The sequence below is a fragment of the Marmota flaviventris genome, chromosome 16 (assembly GCF_047511675.1).
Source record: "Marmota flaviventris isolate mMarFla1 chromosome 16, mMarFla1.hap1, whole genome shotgun sequence".
Lineage (NCBI taxonomy): Eukaryota > Metazoa > Chordata > Mammalia > Rodentia > Sciuridae > Marmota > Marmota flaviventris.
The window spans coordinates 71,880,178-71,900,321 of NC_092513.1; the positions used below are offsets into that span (position 1 = coordinate 71,880,178).

Consider the following 20,144-nt stretch of genomic DNA (forward strand, 5'->3'; position numbering starts at 1 on the left):
TGCAAGGACAGAAATCACAGATTAGTGGAGAATACAAAGGAGTAAGGAAAATAGCTAAGTCTCCCCAGGAGTACCTATTTTTACATAAGTTTAAATATTTTATTTGTATTTTGCTTAATCAAACTTAGATTTGAATGGATATTTAAAATGTTTGATTTTTGACTATAAATACAAATAATTTCCTGATTAATTTTGTCAGAGACAAAAGGAAGACTTTAAAATTTGCCTCCTACTTTTGGCTTTATCAAAATAATGAGAAAAAAAATGCTAATGCTTGTCTTTTAAATTGTATGTGAAAGTAACATTTTAAGTTGATTTTTTATATGTTTATATGTTTCTAGTTTGTGAGGAATATGTTGTGAGGAATATGTTGGCATGTGTGTGCTATTTACTTTTGAATATAGATATTATCCAATAACAAAACAACAACAAAAACAGAACATTATTTTCTTTTTTTTTTAATATTTATTTTTTAGTTTTTGGCGGACACAACATCTTTGTTTGTATGTGGTGCTGAGGATCGAACCCGGGCCGCACGCACACCAGGCAAGCGCGCTACCGCTTGAGCCACATCCCCAGCCCCAGAACATTATTTTCTAATGCAATTAGTCTCTAGAAATGAGAAGTTAATTTTCAAAGATGAAGGAATTCTGGAAGCATCTCCATCTTTCTACAGCTCAAGGCTTTTAATAATTTAGTGGAGAAATACCACAAGAATGACCTACTTGAATTGGACTTTGTCATTAAACGCCAAAGGAAAAATAAATTGCATTGCATGAAACGTAAATGGAAATGTAATACAAAACATACCAAATTGGATATTTTCTTTCTCCAGAAGTTTCTACAGGGAACTGGAGACCATATTGGAAAGAGCTGGGAATTCAATCCTGGGACTTAATGGCTCTGCTCTGGTCCTAGTTGGCTGAATGGCATTAACAAGCTGCTTCAGATTTTTGGAATTTCATTTTCTCTGATTTGAAACGAGAGCCTTGGAGAGGAAGGGTTCCAAGGTGCATGACCTACAGGAGCTTGGAGGCTCAAGTAGCCCTCGAGCCCTGAAGAGGACAGAAGGGCGAAGCTAACAGTGTAAAAATCCACATCCAGTCACCTCATCAGGTCACAGCGGGAGCTGGAATATGCCATGAGATCACGCAAGCGCTTTGTCCTTACTATGATGCTCATTGAAACTGTAATATTTTGGACCCACAGAAGCCTCCTTTTGCCATTAGTTAATTAGTCAAAAGATCTGAATTTTTAGTGCCTATAAAAATACTCTTTTATCAAATTTGTGAGCCAAGGTTAGAGGAGCAGTAGAAAGTAGGTTCTTGATCAAAAATGTGATAGCTGGTTGTTGATCTTCCAGAAAGGGCAGCTTAATTCAGAAGTGCCATAGGCCTATTGTTACCAAGAATTGATTTATACTCTCAAGGATGTGCAATGTGTCATTTCAGGATTTAGCTGGAAACCCCAAATCATTTGAGACCATGGAAGAGACAGATAAGGTTTTTTTCTGAGAGGAGTATCCCTATGAGCCAGGGTCAGTATGCCATCTTCTTTCAGCGTCAACTCTTATCAGTGACCGTGGTGATAATAATGATGACGATAATAAATAATGGGATGAACAGGGGGTGAAGGAGGAGGAAAGGTTTTATGAGACTATTTTTGGGAAAAAACACCCAGGAGAACGTTCTCTATCTTAGTAGTTCTCAAAGTGTGCTCCCTGGACTAGCAGCGTCAGACTCATGTGGCTGCTTGTGAGAAATGCAAATTCTTGGATCCATCCCACATGGAATGGATGGAACTTACTGAGGAACTCCAGGGGTAGGACTTGACAATCTGCCTAGCAGATTCCAAATGATCTTGATTGTTCTCATTGACATTTGTAGGTTTTGGTGCCAGTATGGAACCCAGGGCCTTGCTCACACATGCTAGCTGACTGTACTACCACTGAGTTCCATCCTCAAGCCCTATCAGTGAAATTTCTGTGTCCCCTCCTAGCCTCCGTTCCTTTAAATGCCTGTGCAATATTCTATTGAGTAGATACACCACTTTTATTTTACCCAGGTGTTTGCACTTTTTGGCTATTACAAATAGTGGGACAATGAGTGTCCAGCTGTATTTTGCTTGGTGAACTTGTTTATTTATATTTGATTTCCTTTTTTATTATTGAAGGGTACTTTATAAGCACTGAAATGCACAGATCTTATTGTACAATCTCATGAATTTGGTAACATACCAGTGCTACCTGCTCCCCTGTCAATCCATTGCTGCGGAAAGTCAATAAGAGCCAGAAACAGAAAATCACCATGATCTTTGCATACATACGGCTTCTCTGATACCTGCTCAAGCTGTCAATGTAAGTATGAGAGGCTCCATTTCTCACCTCCACACAAGCTCCGATTATGATTAAGTACTTAATTTTTATTAATTTCCTGCCTGAAATAAAGAGCATCTCATTGATATCTTGAGTTACATTTGTTGGTATAATTGGCTATTCCCCACTCCCCCCACCTTTGTTAACTTTTTGCATTTTCCCTTTCAACAACCGGGCCAGGAGGTGTGCTGATCTTAAATACAGGATTGACTTTTCCCTGTCCCCACCCATCATTTCCTCTAAGAATGACTTCTGGGCTCTTCCTTCACAGACCCACTCTGGAGGACCAAGTGACCCCATCAGCACTCCTTCTGCCCCTTTTCACTGTCCTTTCTGGATAAATGCAAAAGCCCTTCCTATGTTCACTTCTTCCCCTCTCTGTCCCCAAGGACACTCCAGAGACCCTGTCTTCCATCTCTCTCCAGAGCCCAGCAGAGTTCCTGCCACTTGTGGGCTTGCCTTGGCCTAAGTCTAACTTCATCTGTAGGGTTTGGGAGAAACAAAGTAAAGACAGGTCATGCGTCATGGCTTAGCTGCGCTTCCCAAACTGCATGTCATGGCGAAGATCACTGACTCTAAAAAAACAAAAACCCAACAGTTCCTTCCAGGCTCAAAATAATTATGATGGAAAGAAAGGCAGAGTTCTTCTATCACATTCCAGGTTACTGTTGATATTTTGGGTGTTGATTAATTTTTTTAAAGCATCCTCTCTGCACCACCACCATGCATTAACAAACCTAGTGATTGTTCTGTTGCTGATGCTACTCTCTGGCCGGGCCTCTCTGACTTGTTTTTAAAAGTGGCACCTCTATCAGTGTGTGGAAAAAGCCTGATTTTGGCTTTTTGGCAAGGTGATAATTTATAGCTCTTCCCATCTAGCTGCATTCTTTTATTTTAAAATTCAACAGATATTTACTCATCAGTTACTAGATGTAAATGCAGGGGGACCATGAGGACCTCGAAGACTGGGTCCTATCCTCCAAGGTAAATCTAGCCCACGGTGGCTCAAGGTAAAGAGAAGATGACATTGACTACAGTAGATGAAAGGCTGGGGACGGAGGGGTCATAGCCAGACAGCCAAGGCCAGGGAATCCAGAGGCAAACAGATGACAGACAGATGGGCAGATAAACAGATCCCATGGAGAGGTCCCCTCAGAAAGCCAAGGTTGGTCTTCTTGAGATTGGGGGAAGCCCATTGTGAATGACCTCTCCAGGTTACTGTAGACCCTATCTTAGCCCCTGATGGTTTGGAGTTGATTAAATGCAGATGAAGAAGGGAGGCAGGGAGGCTAATCCCAGAAATTAACCCTCTCCAGCAAGGGCATATGTTACATCCGTGGCACCCACAAAACTCATCCAGATCTTTGTAGGAGTGGCTTTTACAAACCCTTGCCTCATTTGTATTTTCTTAAGGGTTCAATTTCTCCTTGGCAGCTCTGTATTTTCCAGTAGAAATATGCCACAATAAATTCACACCTTTCCTGGGGACGAGAGGCAGATTCCTATTTACTGGATGATTTGTTTACAGTCTTACCTTGTGTTTTGGATGCTTTCATTGTTTTCAGGTATTGATTAGCGAACAATCGATGACTCGTAAAACTCTCATTAAAGGCGACTTTTCGCATTCCGCAGACTTTGCCAGGGCACTGTCTCTCAGGGACATGATTATACAATTATTCCTACAGAATGTGCGTCCACAAACACTTGTCAAAACCCTGTGAGAGGCACTGCTGGAGGTCCAAGGAGACAAAGGGACTCAAGAATCAGCCTTCTCTGTCTCTGTTCTACTCTGGGCTCTGCTGATCATCAGTCCACGCTCCATTAGTATGACCTCGACTTTTTCAAGTTCCACGTGGGTCCTAGGGGGAAACATTTCATTGAGACAGGAGGAAAAAGTTGTGAGATCTATTGCACAACAGGGTGCATTGTGTCAATAGCAATGCATTGTGTATTTCAAGAGAACTAAGGGAGAAAGTTTCACATGTCTCACTGCAAAAGCAATCAATCAATCAATCAATAAGCAAGCAAGGTGATGGATAGGCAAATTAATTAGCTTGATCCAATCATTCTGTATTGTATGCATATATCAAAATAAGACATTGTATCTCATAAATAGATATGATTATGATTTTTTAATTAAAATAATGTTCATGGCATTTTAAAAACATAAAAATAGAAACACATGTAACAACTGTTTCAATTCAAGGCGTCACCCTGTAGTGACAGGAGGCCTCATGGGGTCTCTCCTTGGTGCCCTGGGGGATGTCAGAGAAAAGGGTATTCTTGCACACTGTTGATGGGAATGTAAATCAGCACAGCCATTACAGAAAACAATAATGAAGGTTTCTCAAAATACTAAAATATAACTACCATGTGTCCAGCAATCCCACTCCTGGGTATATATCCCAACATCTTTTAATGACTGTTAGATACCAGAACCCTGTGCTAGGGGTGGTGTGAAGGACCAAATGAGACAAATAAACACACACACACACACACACACACACACCCAACAAGCTCTTAGGGAGTTCATAAATTGTGAGGACTGAGACAAATAATCATTAGGTGTAACAGAGAAGCAAAGTCAAGGGGCCTTGGAAACCAAAGGAGGGAGAGGGAATTTCTGTTCGGGCTTCAAGCAGAAGGTGACATTTGAGTAGATTCTTAATGGATAGTTTTGGTTTCAGCAAGGACAAAACTCCTAAGTGCAAAGGCAAGAGTCTGAGAAGGTTGAGGGCACGTGTGAGGCAGAGTTAGGATGCGTGGCATAAAAGGGGTGAGAAATTCATTCATTCCCTATTCTCATTATGGAAAATCAGCTGTATCCGGCACCCTCCTCCAGCACCTAGGAAAACAGGCCAACATTCTAGGACAGACAGATTGCTAACAGTAGAATAAGTAAATATTGTAGCATAATAAAGGCAGAATCCAACAGAGAGCATCCCAGGCAGAGAGGACAGCCAATGCAGACCCTTAGACAGGAGCAGGCTGCCATGTTCAGGTCGGTGAAAGTGGGGTCAGAGTGGATGGAGGAGAGTAAACTGGAGAGGTGATCTCAGGCCCAGCTGTGCAGGCCTCCAAGGCCATCATCGGAAGATGTTGGTGAGAAACTAATGTGACTCCATTTTTGAGAAATCAGCCTCTACCTCAGAGCAAAGCCTGTCCAAGGAAGGGGGCGTGACCCTTGTCCTTGGAAAAACCCACAGAGCACTCCTAAGCACATACCCACCCTGCTGAGTTGTTTGTCTGTAAATAACAGGAGAGGTCTGTGGAGCCAGGTGTCCCTGATCAGTTAGGCTAGGTGAGGACCCATAGCAACCCCCTAGCAACCTCAACCCCCCTAGCAACCTCCAATCAGCATGAGACAGGGAAAATACCTGGGATGCCAGATGACCCCCAAGTAGTTTATGGTGGTTGATAACATGTTGAGAAGCCATGTAGTCTAGCACGTACACCCTTCGTGGCCTAAACCCATCAGTTCAAACGAACCCTTCTCTTGTATTAACCAATCACCCCTACCCAAATTGTTCCCGTCATTGAATGTGCTAATCAATGTTAAGAGTTGTTGTTTGATTTTCCCGCGGTGTGGAATGATTTGTTGTGTGATGTTGTGATGCATACAGTATCCCCCCAAAACCTATAAAATCTCACTGAACAAAGGACCGGGACTCACTCCCTGGGACCGCTGCGTCGGGAACGGCTGTGAGTCCAGGCTCGAGCTGGCAATAAAGACTCTTGTGTGATTGCATCGGATTCAGCTTCTGGAGGTCTATTGGGGTCCCACGGATCTGGCATAACAGTTGGCTGCTGCTCTGAGAGAGGAGGAGTCCTTATTGGAAGGTTTCAAGCCCCAGAGTGAGGTGATCTGATCTGACTTTGAATAGATCCATCTGGTTTCTGGGTTGAGACTAGACTTTGGGCGAACCCCGGGGGAAGCAGAGAAATCTGTTAGGAGATTGGTGTGGTAATCCAGGCAGTAAATAATGGTGGGTGGAAGTGGTCACCTTCACCTTCTATGTGTATTCTGAAGGACTGGTTGAAATTTACTGCCTACAGGAAGAGCCGTCTAAGGCTGAGTCCAAGGCTTTGGGCATGAGTGGTGGCAAGGAAGGAGTGCCCTTAACCAAGAGGAAAACCTGCAGGTGGCCTTGGCGGTGAAGAGCTCACTGTCTGGATGTTAGGTCTGGTGTATCCATCAGGCCTCCCGAAGGCGATGTTGGGTAGGAATCTTGTGTCAGGAAGATACGTTTTGGGAATCCTCAGTGTTGAGGATATGAAGACTTAAGCTAGATGAGATCCACTACATGTTAGACAGAGGAAGAGGACTAAGCAATGACCTGGTGGATCCCATGGCAGAGAGGCCAGGGAGGTGAGGAGCCCAGCAAAAGGGACGGAGAAGGTGCGGCCAACCAGGATTTGTGGCATCCAGGGAGCCAAGTGAACAGAATGTCCTGAGAAGACGACCATCAACTGAGTCGTATGCTGCTGATTGGCCTGAGATTGGGCCACCGGATTGCCAACCTAGAGGCCACTGTGGCCTCGACATGACCCATTTCAGTGTGGAGTGATGGCCCGCTCAGAGGGCTCTCAGAGAGTGGGAGGAGAGGGACTGTGGGCAGCAGCTGGAGATGATGCTTCCGAGGAGTTTTGGTTAAAGGGGAACAGAAAATAGGAACCAGATCTGGAGGGGAAGGGGGGTCCGATCTTTGTTTGGGGTCCCCCGGAGGCCTTGAGGTAAGGAGTCCAGCTGAAGTGGTTTATCTGGGGTGTTTGGGGACCCTTGACAGGGGAGGGGATATTGAGAGGGAAGCGGATGGGCTTCCTGAGGAGGACGTACCCAGCACATCTCATGGCTGCTGGAACTCAGTACTTTGGAGAAGCTTGGGGAAAGGGACGCACACTCACCAGAATGATCCCGCCTGGAGGGTGGTGACAGGGACGTGGTGTTCATGTGACAACTCTTGTCTGCTGTTGGTGGGAGGCTATTTAGGGGAGTGTTAACTTATTGACACTTCTGGAATGTTAAGGGTGGGTGGGGGACAAAATCAAGGCAGAAGAGGTAAGGGCAGAGGGTCAGGAAGACAATAAACAGCATCCATTCCAAGTGCAGAGATACTTCTCAAAGAAAGATGGGAGAGATCATTCTCTCTGTAGATGAGAATGACTGTGCATGTGTGTGTGCATGCAGGTGTGTGCGCAGGTGTGTGTGTACGGGCGGGGAAATTGCTGGAATGATACACTTGATAGGCAAGAAAGGAAGGGATGAAGAGCCCAGGGGAGGACTGGCCCCGGATGCTGTGTGGAGAGCCACCTGCAGGAGCCGGTGGGAACCCAGCATGTGGGGTGATGACGGGTGGTGGGAAGGTGGACCCCTTCTCTTCTGATGACTTCAGTAAAATCACGAACTGAGACTGAGCTTTGGGTGGGAGTGGGAGGCTTGCCAAGGAGAAAGGTCAAAACGCCTGTCCATCACGGGGGCCGGCCAGGCACCTGGGTCAAGCACTGTGACTTCTAGGCAGCTCAATGGCCCGACTTCTGGGAACAGCCTGTGAGCCACTTTCAGAGGCCCCTGAATACGTGGTTAGATATGAAGGGCTGTTTTCTGTGCCTGGGAGCCAGGGAGGCTGCAGTTGAACTGAGGAGTGACAATGAGTCTGAACTCAGAATCTGTGAGGAATGGGGGTGGGGGCTGGCTGGTGGGGACTTGAAGTGGGAATCAGGATGCTTTCCAGTTAGTCTGGCAAGACCAGCTCATAAGGAGCAGGTGGAGGGGAGGTGGGCTGGGCATAGTTTTGGGGTTTCAAAGGCACTGAAACGCTAGTGCTCCTCTTGTTAGTGGCACATGCTTGCCTTCTAGAATTATCTTCAATCTATGATTTCTTTTCAGATATCTTCTTCTTCTTTCTTGGCATTGAACCCAGGGGTGCCTAACCACTGGGCCACATCCACAGCCCTTTTTATGTTTTATTTTGAGACAGGGTCTTGCAAAGTTGCTCAGGGCCTCACTAAGTTGCTGAGGCTGGTCTCAAAATCGCAATTCTCTTGCCTCAGCCTCTTAAGCTGCTGGCATGCATGACTGTGCCCAGCCTCAAGTATCTTTTAAAGTTTATTTTTTAAATGTGAATTATTCTGGTTAAAAGTGAATGATGAGGTGTATGAAGCCCCTTAACTGGTCAGAGGCAAACTATGTTGAAATGCTGAAGAGAACAAGTGATGGGAACCCCGCTCTTCTCTCTATAAACCCAAGGTCCTTGTGATGCATGAGGCAAGTGTCAACCCATGTATTAAATAGTAGTAAAGAAAATTACTTTCTTGTTTTTAATAAAAATACATTCAAATAGAAGTTCTCTCACGTTGTTGCTGTGACATGTTGGATTGATAATCTGGTTCCCATGGAGTCCCCTTGGTCTAGACCAGTGGTCCTAAAACTGGGGTATGCACCCCCTGCCCCAGTGTATGCAAAGACTTTTTAGAAGGTACACAGAAATAGATAACTTTAAGGAGATCGACTTGTGCAGGTTCTAAAACCGATGTCTTGATATTTACCTGCAAGAGAAAGTACTTCTGTTTAGTGGTTTTCCTTTTCTGCTCCACTTTCACAATCACCCTCACCTTCTTCATAGGTGAAAGGCATCCCTCTCACCCATCCAGAATCTTCCTGTGGACCCTGGTCCCAGCCTACAATGTCTTCCTGGCCACTCAAGGGGCGGCCGAACAAATCCTTTGGTCAGTCACCATTCGCTTCCTTATAAGGTACATTTCCAATAAATACTTTTTACATTTAAAGATCCCTTTTCAAAATGTAGACTATATGTGTGTTGTTCAGACCAACTAGTTATGGTCTAAGAATACATGTAATTGTAATGGAGGTCAGAAGAAAAAATTTTAACACTTAGAACTTCCTGGTTCCAGAAAATAAAATCAATTAATTTCAACTTATGCATCTTGTGTTTTGTTGCAGGAAAGTATGGTAGGGCTGTAAATAAAAGCCTTTCAAGCATGAAGCAAATTAAATTAATGTTAAATGTCATGCAGGAAGTGGAATGAAGTACAATTTCAGAGAATGACTAGAGTCAGTGTTTCAGTTGTCAGAGAACTTGTTCACGCCTCTTTTTAAATGGAGGAGGGTAGATATGAATTCTGTTTGGTATTTGTATTTGATTGGATACATTTAAGAGTAACATAATAATTTTATTTCTAAATGTTAATATTTATGACACCGGTATCAGTCAGGGTTCTCTAGAGGAACAGAATCAACAGGAAGTACAATTATAAATGGAGAATTTACTAGGTTGGCCTATGCGACCAGAAGCCGGATAGTCCACAGTGGCCGTCTGCAGGCTGGAGAGCTGGAGGAACCGGTAGCTGCGCAGTCCAAGAGGCTGAAGCCCCAGAACAAGAGGGATCAACAGTGCTACCCTAGTCTGAGACCAAAGGCTTCTGGAGAATCATTGGCAGAATCAGCTTTGGAAGAATAAAGAAGCCAGAATCCAACATCCTCAGATGATCACAGCAGCAATCAAGAACCCATTCAAGAATCCAGCTTGTATCTGCTGCTTCCTTGTTCTTCCAACTTTTATTCCATCCAAGCCACCATCCTATTGGATGGTGCTTCCTACCCTTAGGGCGGGTCTCCACTTCAGTTGGCTATCCCACATGCCAATCATTCCTAGAAACACCCCCATCGACACACCCAGAAGCCTCTTAATCATTGACATCTCTTCATCCAATCAAGTTGACAATTCAAATTAACCATTACAACACAGGAGAAATTATATTTTTGGACAACTATTTCAATTTGTGATGAAAATATTTGGACATCAACTTAATCCATTTTATTTCATTGACCGAGATGTGGAATACCTATAAAAACTTACATGTAGTCCACAATATAAAACATAATTATATAACAATACTAATAATTTTATTATGATACAGTGATTATAATAATATTACTTAATATGATAATAATATATAAGTCATAGGTTATGATTTCTAATCTATTCTAATGCACCTGTGTTAATTTCATTGGAATCTTGGCAGAATTGAAAATGGGGACTTAATTGTTTAGCATATGATCATAATCATGGCTGCTGGAAATTCTTTTAGGGAAAATGTAGACCTCTGAAGTAGACAGCTCTTTAGAAAGTTTATAGGTAGATGACAGAAGAGAGAAGCTAGAAGAGTCCTAGGGTGCTGGGAGACTTTTTCATTTTGGCCAAGATTTATGTATTTATAAGATATATGTATTTACAGACTTGAGAATACTCATAGGAAAGAACCAGAGTCTCATATCTATACTTGATTCTTTCAGATCATGAGTTCTGAATTCAGGTTTAGAACATCTCGGCCCTTCCACATCTAAAAGTCTGAAGCCACCTCCTCAATAGTGGGACTCACTCTACCCACCAGGCATAAGTACCTTCTCACAGGTTATCTTCATTTTGGTTTTGAAAATGCTGAGAAAAAGCTGATTTGGTGGGAACTTTAAAACTCTGCTCGTTACTGGGTCTCACCTGGATTCATGGGACTCCCCATCCATCTGTTCCCTTCCATTTCCCACTTCAAGTTCCCATCAACTCATGTCAGCTAGACTGAGGAAGAGGAAGAGAGAAGAAGACAGAAATCTCTACTCTCCTCCCTTGAGTAAAATAATGGTGCCGATGTGTGGCCAAATAAAAACATAAGTAGGTTCCTCTGGAGTTAAATTTGAAAGAAGAGTACTTGTGGGCATTTTTAAAATAATTTCAACTAAAATTTTAAAGAAATGAGTTTTCTGGCACAAGCTTGAGAGGGAGAAATCATAACTACCCTCCAACATAAGTTTCTGGCTTGTGGTTTCAGCTTTGTTTCTAGAGATTATGCTTATTACAGAGAATCTTTTCTACTTAAAGATTAGCTTTGGGGGCTGGGGTTGTAGCTCAGCGGTAGAGCGCTCACCTCACATGTGGAAGGCTCTGGGTTTGGTCCTCAGCACCACATAAAAATAAATAAAGGTGTTGTGTCCAACTACAACTAAAAAATTATTATCAAAAAAAAGATTAGCTTTTGGTTGAAATTGAGATCAGTTCAGCAAATACTCTGGAAGTGGGCTACATAGACTTGAGAAGTTTCCAACTTGAGGGAAAAGTAGATGGCTACACAGTACTTGTGCACGTCAAGTGGATGTAAGATAGAGAGGCGCCTTCCTTGTTTAGTATGTGAGATCCCTACCTGGCCTCCACTTCCAGGACTCACCGGGTAATCGGGTTTCCTCTCCCTGTGTGTGGACAGCCCAGGATGATGGGTGCCCTGGTGGAATGAGTGTCCACATGATGTTGGTAGCCCCTGGTCTGCTCGCTCTTTTAAGACCCCGAATTGCATCTCTCACCAGATTATTGTTGAATCATTATGTTGAGGATACTACAATTTCAGGATTTGTTTTCCATGTAGAAATCAATGTATTCTAAAACTAAGAAATGGTTGGACAACTGGTTGATGGAGTTTTTTAAGACCAATCAAAACCTTTAGCTTGCTTGGATCTTCCTTCATCTTAAAATGATTTCATACTGTTTAAATTGTATGTATTATTAACTTTTTTCTTATCACAATTGATCCATGTCATAGATATCAACATTCAGATATTATAATAACAATTTAAAATAAATAGATTTTGATCAAATTAAATGATTACTATAGAGGAAGAAATTAGAGATGTGGCTAATATTGGCTAAAAATGAAAACTGCACATCCAGTTGGGGAAAAAAACTGTTTTTTTCTATCACCAGGGCACCATGACTGTTTGTTCCCCGAGGTGAGGTTATTTCGTTTGCACCATGAGTGATTTAATTGGCACAAATCTGGTGGCTTTGTTTTACATCTTGAGTTTCCTAATTGCAGTTCTATTAAATTGGAAGGAAACAAAGGCAATTTTCTTATTTAGTTATTCTGCTGATGGTGAACTACAATGAGGAGAAATATATTTGTTTTAATGAATTCCCGTGCATCTGCACAGGAAAAAAAGAATCACTTCCTGTTCTTTTTTAACTTTACAATTTTTAGGTTTCAGTGTTACTGAAGGAGAGACATATATTTCTCCCTTTGAATATTTGTTTGTTAATGGGGATGGTGGGGAGAGGGAAGTGTAACCCAAAGAAGGTTAGATCCACCTTGCCCTCAAGGTTTGAACACGTTTATCCCCACAAACTCATGTTGGAATTTGATCGTGGTGGTGTTGGGAGGTGGGTCTTCTGAGAGGGCATGAGATCATGGAGGGGAGGGGAATGCCGTTCTCTCCTGTGTGGGTCAGATTCCACGGGATTCCATCGGTTGCTACGAGAGCAGGTTGTGATAGAGTGTGTCTCTTTCTTCTGTGTCCACCTGCTCTTCTGCCTTTCTGTCATCAGCACAAGGCCTTTTCCAAACTTCTTGCCCCATCATAGACTTGCAGCCTTTAGAACCAAGTGCTGAATCTATTTTCCTTGATGAATTACCCAGACTCAGGTATTCTGTTATAGCAACAGAAAACGGACCAAGACACTTACTCTTGTGAAATTATTATTTTTTTCTCCGTACCATCTCCCCAAATAGAAATGACTCATGACTTCCCAGTGTTTACCTGATACACCAGGAACTTCTTGGTCTAGCATTTGCAATTCATTTTCTTGCCTTGTCTTCTAGTACTTGACCCAAGTGAATTCCCTTCTGCAAACAGGAACCAATTTACTGACTCCTTTTCCAGTGTTCCTAAACTAATTTTCCTATGTGGAAACCCCCGTCTGGTCATGCCCAAGGGCCCAGGATGAGGCAAGTGGAAGAACTATGTGGGGGTAGAGGTAGGGGTAGGTGGAGGGCCTCTGAGTCAAGTCACACTTGGAGAGACATGATCCAGGCGTGTGGGTGAGCTACTGCTGGATGGAGAAGTTGGTCTACAGCTGCAGGGAATCAAAATTGCTATCAGCAGAGTTTCCCCACACTTGAGGGAGGCCTGAGGGAACACTCAGTGTGATAATGAACAGCTGCCTAGTGTGCCACTTGCTAGTGGTAGGGGGTCAGTAAAGATGTGTTAGTGTTTGAGTTTTCAGAAGTTGTAATAAGGAACAAGCCACAGAGATTTCCTATGAAGAGGCTCCCCAGCCTTAGCACCATTGATAACTTTGGATTGGGCAAATGTGGTCAGTGTATGTGTGTCAGAGGATGTTTTGCATCTGCTCTGTGGAGGTCAGGAGTAACACTCCTCCCTCAAGTTGTGACAACCCAACCATTGCTAAATGTTCCCTGGGAGGGAACACCGTACCCCATTGAGAGCCACTGGTATAAGCTAATTTTCCTCCATTTACATGGACCTAGGTCATCTTAGAATTATGTTTCCTTCCTTCAACATTTTTAACAAGCAATTACATCTTGTTGTCTAACACACCAAACCAGACCTCCATTTCTGTTCACCTGCTCCTTGGGATTGCTTCATGAAACTGCCCCCAGACTTAAAGGGCCAATAAAGTTACTTGCTGAACAGTGTCCAGCTCCTTCCCTTTGTCTTTTGTTAGAAAGGCAAAAGATGAATAAGTTGGATATAAAAGCCAGCTGATTTATGCTTTTCTTTTTTCCTGGGAGAGGGATTCTGCATTAATTCATTGGAAAAATGAGTTAGTGCCTTTTGTACAAGGAATAGTGTCAAGGTCTGTGCTGAGAAGATATTTCAGCCTGACTGTGACACAGTGGATAAGATGTGATATATTTTGCCTCAATATCGATGATTTTGTCATCCTCATTAAATGTACCTGTTGATGGTGCTTACCTGGATGACAATGAGCTATTGTTCCCCAAGATCTCTGTAGAATGTGCGGGTGTACCTGGGTGTTAAATTGCCCTGTCAGGCTGGCTCTTGGGGCTCTCATATCACTACATGCCACACTTTTATTGAGTTTGTCATCAAAGCAGTGGGCTGTTGGGTTGTTATTCATCCAACTTCCGTTTCCTTCCCGTTATTCTTTTATAAGACTTCACAATGGAGTGGTGCTTATCTAAATAACTTATGCTTGGATTTCTTTTCCATATGTATTGCTTGATCATTGGAGAGAAACCCATCCTGTGTTGGTTTTATAGGCTAGGATGGGATATTTAATATTTAATATCTTATGACCAACTTATTCACTAAAACATATTTAAATATGTCTTTAAATAGTGTGTGGATGGACTGAGATCTCTAGTTTAGTATGGACACCCTATATTTTTATTGGTCTATTGGAGACTTGATATTTTTCAAGGAGAATGTGTCTGTTTTCTTTTCAAGCAAAATTTGGTTGATGCTAAATTATTAGAAAGGCCTTTCTTTTGTGGGGCTCAAATCTGCCATCTGGGATTATTCTCTGGTCCGTTCTGTGGTTCTGTAATACACTGCCTCAAAGGTGCCTTCCTCTTCCATTTGAGCATCCTGCAAGTATTCCAAGGCAACCCTTATCTTCACCCAGTTTGAGGACTTACTCATATGTAATACCTCTTGTCTTTTCAGTTACTTCCTAAGTTAAGCTGAATGATGTTCCCATGGCCAACTCCACCTGCAGGAATACCCCAATTTTTCCAGGTTTGGTGGAAGTGCTGGTCTCCTCCTCCATGGGCTCCTGCCTGACCCAACTACAGGAATCGCTCTTTCTCTCCGTATTCCCACGGATGCGCGTTTGTCATAACCTTGAACTCGTCCTTCCCGTGTGCTGTGTGCACTTGACCTCCCTCCCCTCCCCATCATGCCGTTTACCCTGTGTGGGTAACTGTTCCACAGTGACGCAGATACGGGTGATTTATTCTGGGGATGCTGAGTACAGGAGCCGGTGGACTGGGAGAAGTGCAGCTGGCGGGCATATGCTGTGTGAGGAAGAGATCTTCTAAATCACACTTTTAATTTTAGAATCATTTAATTTTACAGAATAATCATCAAGAGAGTAGAGTTTCCCGGCTATCTTGCACCTAGTTTTCCTGATTATTCACAACATGTGGCACATGGGTCAGAATTAGCCACCAGCACTGACATCCTGACATACCATTATGCACTGAAGTCCATACTTTATTCAGAATTTTTTTTAAAGCTTGTACCTAGTGTCCTTCTGTTTCAGGATCCACTCTGGACATCACCTTAAATTCAGTGCTCAGGTGTCTTTGTGATCCCTCTCCACTGTGACTCTTTTTCAGACTCCTTGATGGTTTTAAGGAATGCTGGTCAGGTGTGCTGTAAGACCCCTTTCTATTAGACTTTGTCTGTTTTTCCTTACGATTAGATTAGGTTTATGCCTTAGTGGAAAAAAAAAACATAGGTAAGTGCCATTCAGATCATATCATTTTCAAGTGCACACTCTCAGTGTGACTCCTCACTGAGATTCACCTGGATCACCTGGCTAGGTGACGGTGACAGGTTCCTCACTGTGAAGTAACTGTTTTCCCTTCTTTCTGTACTGAACACTTGGGAAGGAAGTTTCTGTGTGCAGACCACATGTAAGGAAGTATGGAGTTGTCCTTTCTCTTCTTCCTCCTCCTCCTTTTCCTGGGCTGGGGATTGAACCCAGGACCTCATGCCTGCCAGGCAAGTGCTCTACCACTGAGCCACACCCCTAGCCCTTGTGCTTATCCTTCTTGAGGTTGGAATAGCTACATAAATTAGGAAGTCTTCTGCATGAGAGATTAGCCTGTTCTTCCCATTTATCTATTTATTCATTTATATCAGTCTTCTACTTTAGCTTACTGGGTAGATTTTTTTTTTTTTTAGGTTGAATTGTAGCTTGGTCTCGCTATTTATCATCTTCTCTAGAGTTGTAAGAGATTTACCTGAAATCTCTACAGCTGCTCCAAACCCACAGACGAAACACTAAGCCAATGTTTCATGCGTTTAAAGGGGAGACAACACATGGGCATTCCTGCAGCTTGTAAGGCATGTCAGATATCAGAGACTCATTGAGAGTCCCTGGGGTTGCCTTTGCTCTTGGCTGCTCCTGCCCTGCACAGCATCAGAGCCCCCAAAGAGGCTGATGTTTTATTCCTGGATATTGACATTAAACTATGTCCTAGTTGTGCTATTAACTCTACAAATCAACCAATTTTGATTCAGTGAAATATTCAAGACTATGAAGCATTTTATGAGGAAGTTAAAAAAATGTACATTATCACTTGAAATCCCTAGATATTCTCAGGGGTTGCTTGGCAAAGCACGGGGAAGAAGCAATCACAGATCCAAGGCTTCTTGAGTACTGCTTGAGAGCTTCCTCCCTCCGATTTCTCCTCTTGTTCTCTCCCCTCCTTTCCAGCTGTTTTTGTATTTGCCTGCTCATCAAGGGCTCACAGGTAAAAGACTGGATTCCCATGGACATTTGGATTTCAGGTAAACCACAAGTTATTTTTTTTTCTTTAGTGTAAGTGCATTCCAGGTAGTGCATAGGACATACTTCTCTGAGCTTCTTCCCTCAACATGTTAATATAGTCCAGTTGTGAGAAGAACATGCAAACACGAGGAAAAAAGCAAGTAGTGCACAGGGCATACTTTAAAAAAACTGCTTATTTAAAATAACTGATTTTCTCCTTTTCTATTCCTTGTTGTTGTTAACAGAGAGAATACTTTGCACAAGGATTTCTGCTGATTTCATGAAGGCATTCAAACAACCCACACTAGGAACTTAAATATCTTTAGTTCTTTTTAAAAGTAATAGTTATTTTGTTGTGTTGTTGTTAATTTCTAAGTAGAACCAATGAGAAACAAGTATTGGATTTAAAGTATTGAGATACAAAATTACTTTAAATGTCTGTAATTGTTAGTTTTCTGTTGCTGTGACAAAATACCTGAGAAAGTCAACTAAAGGAGAAAAGGTTGATTTTGGCTCATGATTTTAGTTCATGGTCAGCTGACTCCATGGCTGTGGACCTGTGGTGAGGCCCAGCATCATGGCAGAGGACATGGTGGGGCAGACCTGCTTACCTCAAGGAGGCTGGGAAGCAGAGTGGAGAGGGAGGAAAGGGCCAGGAACAGGATGTGACCTGCCAGGGCCTGCCCCCAGTGACCTACTTCCTCCAGCAAGACCTCACAGTTTTCACCAGCTCCCAGGACTGCCTTCAAATTATAAATCCATCTGTGAGTGAATCCACAGAGAGTCAGAGCCCTCGTGATCCAGTCTCTGTCCAAGAGCCCCACCTCTGAGAACGGCTGCACTGGGGACTCAACCTTCATCACAGGGGACTTTCAGGGACAGCCCAGATCCGAACCATGACAATAACCTTGTAAGTAAATCAAGGGGCTGGGGTTGTGGCTTAGTGATAGAGCGTTTGCCTAGGATGTGTGAGGCACTGGGTTCGAGTCTCAGCACCACATATAAATGAATAAAATAAAGTCCATGGACAACTAAAATACTTTTAAAAAAAGAAAATCAGAAATTAAAATGGCTTGATTTACTTATCTGAAATTTGAATTTAACTGGACCTTCTGTATTCTTATTTACTAAATACATCAAACCTGTGTGCATTTTTTTGAGACCATTGAAAAAAATGGAGTTTGGGTGTCTGACACCAGACATTCTGATTTAATTTGTGCAGCCTCGTAAAGGGGATTTTTTTTTAAAGCTCTTGAAGTGTTCCCAGTGTGCAGCCAGGGTTGAGAATCATTGCTGGACTAGCAACATCTAATTAGACAGGCATTTTTTTTTTTTTATCTTACTATCAGGAGCAGGGGCTGAGAGCCCTGCAGGTGAAAATCAGGGTAGAAAACCATGCAGTTCTGTCTGACGACGAGGTGGGCATTCACGACGAAGGTGCCTCAGAGGGCTCTGGGCATCAGTGATGCAGAATGGATGAGGGGATACAGGACACCACTACTGTTCTCCCTCTGGAGAGAATGTTCTCCTGACACTGATTTTGGAAACACGCGTGTTCACACAGACCTCGTGTAGGATGCCTGGGGATTCCTGCACTGACTCCTGCCCAGATCCTCAAATACTGTCCATCCCCCGGTCACCACCACTGATCCCAGATTCTTGCTGTACCAGCCCCTCTAGATGGCTCCCCACTCCTTGGGCCCCCAAAGAACCCTCAGCACTGCTGTGTGGCTCCAGTGAAGTTCTGGCACACTCTTCCCTCAGGGATCTGTCCAGATCACCCCTGTCAATGGCCAGAACTTTCGAACTCAGACAGAAGCCACTGGTTTCTTGGTCATTTTGTGCTGCCCTGGTTGTTCTCAGGACCTGGGTTGGCGTCTGTGTGGGTTGGTTCTGAATTGGCTCCAAGTTCACGGCAGGTGCCTGGTTCTGGAGCTGGGATTACCTGGGTCTGGGAGGGCTTCGTCAGCCTACACTGCATCTGGAAGCCACTCAATCCTGGCCTGCCTGCCCCCTTATGTCCTAGGAAGGGATGCCTGTGCCCGGACCCTTGACAGCCCCGAAGGGAAACAGCTGCCCGTAACGTTTCTGCACTACACATAACAAGAACTGGTTGAAGTCTTCAAGGAAAAATATGGATCCATAAGTGGAAAGATAGGACCCAAGGACCATCCTAACAGCTGTGTGGCTCTCGGAGGAGAGAAGCCACAGTCCGATGGCTTCATGTCCTCACGATGAGGAGGAGCAGATGAACCCTGTGTGGGAAAAGCTAAATAACAATATGTCAGACAAACAGTAATAATACTCCAAAGAGTGATGACATACCGAGGAGTAATGAGCTCTCCACCAGCTGGATGTGACTTCAGATTTATGCCTAACTGGCTTCTTTACCGGAGTGAGACCTCACAATGTGTGACTGATAAATAGCGGGGCTTGTTGATATTTTTATAGTGCCACTTCTCCCAGTGCAGAAGTCCCTGATTTATTACAGGTTTTAAAACTAAAATCTGGAGCACATTTCCCCATTGAAATGATATAATAAATGGTGATTAAGCATCAGACACCTGCTTAACCCCAAATGTATCTGTAGTGTACCAATTTTTCTACTTTATAGCCAGAATTGAGGACGGTGGCTCACAAATCACTTGGTTGCAGCCTTGGTTTCTAGGACAAAATTCTTCTTTCATTATATCCCCACCCTGAAGGCCTCTTCTTCCTTTTCTGCTGCAAGAGAGAGGGGCATTCTGGCCTTCCCCACCCACGAGTAGGCCTCAGTTCTCCTCACCCCTCCCCAGGGGGAAAGGTTAAGGGTGAGGGTCTGCTCTCCTCCCCTGCCTGAGTCATCCCCCTGGGTAGCTGGGAAAGGCCAGGGATTTTTGGTGGGAATTTCCAAAGAGGGTCCATGGGCCTGAGTTGGAAGGTAAAGAAGGAAACTGGTCCACGCTGAGTTACTAAGGGCCTCCTCGTTCACAATTCTAGAAAAAAACAACTCAAAGAGATGTAGGCAAGGGGCTGCCTTCAGTTCGTCCTGCCTCTTTCTTCAGGAGAGTGCCCAGCCACTGGCCCCGCCCACTTCAGGAGGGAGTCAGTCAGGGCAGCTGCTCTGTGTAGCTGTCATTTGCTTCAACAATGACATCATGGAACAGTGCGATCCAGGCTCAGCTTTCTCTCTGTTCTGTGGAGTCCACAGCCATGATTTCCCTGGCATCAGACCTCAGAAGGCATCTCTAGCTCAGAGCTCCAATGTCCCAAGTGTACTTACTAAAAGCTGTTAGAGGCCAAGGAAGGAGTCCCCTGTCCCCTCCAGATATGCCTTTGCCTTTGGTGTTATTTAAAAGCGAGCATTTGTTCCGAGTTGGTAGAGACAATGTTTTGTACTGAGCTGTAGCAACACTGCGCTGCCCTCCTCAATTTTCTGGGTCACTTTCTAAAGCTACATTTAGAAA

At 43.6% G+C, this 20,144-nt stretch overlaps 2 long non-coding RNA genes across 3 annotated transcripts in view; both read left to right on the plus strand.

The window, feature by feature from the left end:
• LOC139702151 (uncharacterized) overlaps positions 1-20,144 on the plus strand; it is a 158,735-nt gene that overhangs the window by 18,271 nt on the left and 120,320 nt on the right. The gene's annotated exons all lie outside the window — the stretch shown is intronic.
• LOC114104748 (uncharacterized) lies at positions 482-19,259 on the plus strand. The gene is made up of 3 exons (XR_003584886.2): positions 482-2,356; positions 16,944-17,608; positions 18,725-19,259. It is a non-coding gene; the product is annotated as an uncharacterized lncRNA (long non-coding RNA).